Raw genomic sequence first — 3,423 nt, 5'->3', positions numbered from 1 at the left:
GATTTGAATACAAAAAAAAGGAGAAATCAGGGATACAGTTTTGCCTTGAAAAATAGCAAGGAAAAAGGATGACGATGATGCAAATGTGTGAGAAGGTTGAACTTTGGATTGGAAAATAACAGATCAAAAGAGTTCAGGTGGAGGAACAGGACCCTGAGAGGAACAAAGACTCTCACCTTTTTAATTATAAAAGGAGAGAAGACAGGATAGATAAACAGGCAGATACATGTGTCTACTTACTCATAAAAAATGGGAAATCCCCCCTTCTAATTGCACTCGATTGGTGAGGTGTGGGTTTAGAATGTAGGAATCACTCTTTTTTCAAAGAATGGTAAAGTAGATTTACTGTGAAAGCCTATTACTAAAGATGAACATTATCAAGTGTTGTCCAAGTTCATGAATTAAAGCATAATTTAAGTATTACAGATTGGTGTTGTTTTGTGGTCTTTCCCCAGTCCAGCTGTTCTGTTGAAACTGTGGCAAAGAGAGACAGTTGAAATACAGTCAAAGGTTTTAAAAGGATATATCACAATAGGGGGAGGCAGTGAAAATCCTTGAGTACTCATAAAGAGACGTTAAAATTAGAATATAGAACCTAAATTGGATATGAAAGGAAGGAAGCAGTGGGGAGTGAGTGGTTCATTGAGAGAAAAACTTGCATGAGGCAAATTCCAGGAAAGATGATTCCCAAGGTTGAAATAAGAATGCTATTAACTGGAGCCCAGACAGAAGAGAAAGGATGAATGGAAACAAACAAACTGTGAAAAAAATCAAAGCAGAAATTTTTGTCTCAAAAGGAGCTTTGCAGCTCTGAGATTAGAAGTAGTGGAGTAGCAAGATGGCAGAGAGGAATAGGATGGAGCTTCCTCTGGACAAAGGCAAAGTGCTGGGTGTTCTGGGCACCAGCCATGTTTGGAGAGTATTGATTTAAAGTGAAGAAAAGTACCCCAAAGTGTGATGCTTTCTTAGGAAATAGTCAGTGTTCAGATACAGAAATAAATGGGTCAGCTTGCCAACTGTTGAAGATTCATCCAGCCCTTGTGACGCAAGAGTGAATGTTAAGTGAATTTAAATCATTACCACTGCTTATATTATAGTTTTGACCACATAAGTTTCCCCTGACAAAGTTCTGGAGTCTCTTCCCATGCTGCACATTACACCTAGCTCTCTTAGTTTTTCTCTGAGATCTGGTTTCTCTCCAGCATTGAGTTGAATAACTGCAGTGCATTGTGGGAACAGCCTCTCTTGCATAGACATGGGCCTGATATACTGACAGTTTTCAAATGAGATATATCCCGCTTACAATGAAAGTATCAAAAGTACTCATACCATTTCCCAACTATTTAAACACAAACTTGGATGCAATTCAATAACATTTTCTTCACATCCTCAGAATCCAAAAACTCATGTTCATCCACTATAATCTCCTTCACCAAATTCTGTAATGGCAGAAAGAAAGTACTCCCTGGGTAGCCTAAAAGCTGTAGTTATAAAACAACAGAAGTGAAGTATGAATTTACACAGCAGGCAGTAAGCTCATGAAACTTATTCCCCTATCTGGCAGAATAACCTAAAAATATAGGTCTCTCTATATTTTTGCATGATAAATTTATAATAGGTTATTAATGAAACTAGAACATTTGGTATATAATCCTGACTCCTCTAAAGTTAAAATTATGTGGAAGAAAAGTGATTCCTGCCCTCACAAAAAAATAACTGTGTATACCAACAGCATTGAAATATAACTTCTTCTGAGATAAATATACCATGAACCTAAACAATAGATTGAGTTATTTCTCTAGTAATACTTCATAATCCACCAGCATTCAAGGAAAAGAGAAAGCAAAATGTTAGCTATATTCTGTGAAATATCACCAGCTAATGTTTGCCCCCTCCTTAATTTCTATTACATACATAGCATGCTTCTGGAAAAAAAAAAGTCCTCACTCTAAATCTTAAATGAAATAAAACTAAAATTGTTGATAAAAGGCTATGGTTTAGTGAGCTTAGGGTAGGTATGAAACAACAGATTGCAATCTTAACAAAATTCTTGACAAAATCATGTGATCCACACATTAAAAAGTGTACAGTAGTGCTCACTTTGGCAGCTCATATACTAAAATTGGAATGATACAGAGAAGATTAGCATGGACCCTGCGCAAGGGCGCAAGGATGACACGCAAATTCGTGAAGCATTCCATATTAAAAAAAAAAGAAGAAGAAGAGTACGGTAACCATTGTTGACTCTATAAATGCCAAATATGCTGTTAATGTGGCCAATTTGCATGAGTGTGTGTCTAGATCCTGCTTAAAATAAAACGTGTTCAATGTAATATGGCCGACTACTGGTAGTATAAAGCCAATACCAAATGCACCAGGCAATACACAGAAGTGCACTAGGTTAAGAGAGACCTACAACTTTATATCTTAGTATAGAAAAGCTTCATCACTCAGTACTGACTTCCTGGAGCATGCTTCCCAAGAGCTGGCTCTAAGTCATGTGCAGCCATGGTATAATGCTGGGTCTGGTGCAAGGAGTGTATAAATCATAGAAGTCACTGCCAAACAAAAGAATGACTAAATAAACAAATTTAAAGATACTCAATTGACCCCATGTGAGACCTGTTTGGTTGATCAGGTGGGCCATGTTCTCCTGGTGTCCTCCATCCCCTCTCATTCATACAGTCTCTCTTACCTGACATCCAAGGAGTTCCCATGAGTGGAGTGACCAAGTGGAGACCTCCAATTTAGACTCTCTTTCTGCATAATATCTGGCTGTGGGTCTCTGCAGTCACTCACAACTGCTGCTGGAGGAAGCCACTGTGATGATGGCCAGACAAGGCAATAGAATATCATTAAGAAGTATTTAGTTAGTTTTCTTCCTGCTAGTCATTTTGGTACAGAGACTGAAACTACAAGCTGACACCTGAATCTCTACATAGATTTAATAGCTGCTGGCTTGGTACTTTTGTGGGACTCCTAATGGTGGCAACAGTTGTATTTCTGATTCTTCTGCCTGGTACTGGGACACCACCTTTGCTCCATTTGGGTTTCCTTATCCGACCACAAGTTTAGGCCAGCCAAAGCAACAAAGTGATACTCTGTCCCAAAAAGGACAAATACATAGACATTTGGACTTTAAAAGTGCATACTCCCTATGTATAAATTAAGTAACCGCAAAGTAATATATTTAAAAGAAAATAACTTGGTCTTTTTGTGGAGCTCTTATTCCCTTTCTTCTATCCTTCCTTTCACTCTTCCATAATCCTCTCAAAGGACAGCTCTTGTCTGCAAGCATAGCAGAATATCATTAGTAGTGTCAGGGGTAGCCAGATATAGTGGCACATGCCTGTAATCCCAGTACTCAGAAAGGCAGAGGCAGGTGGATCTTTGTGAGTTCAAGGCTAGTATGGGCTACAAATC

At 38.4% G+C, this 3,423-nt stretch overlaps 1 pseudogene; it reads left to right on the top strand.

Annotated features, from left to right (window-relative positions):
- Window positions 1–2,092: 2,092 nt before the first annotated feature.
- On the top strand, window positions 2,093–2,207 carry LOC127205444 (uncharacterized; annotated as a pseudogene).
- The last annotated feature ends 1,216 nt before the right edge of the window (window positions 2,208–3,423 follow it).

This window comes from Acomys russatus, chromosome 21, assembly GCF_903995435.1.
Source record: "Acomys russatus chromosome 21, mAcoRus1.1, whole genome shotgun sequence".
Taxonomy (NCBI): domain Eukaryota; kingdom Metazoa; phylum Chordata; class Mammalia; order Rodentia; family Muridae; genus Acomys; species Acomys russatus.
Note: the sequence above shows the minus strand (reverse complement) of the source record. Positions and strands in the feature narration are given on the sequence as shown.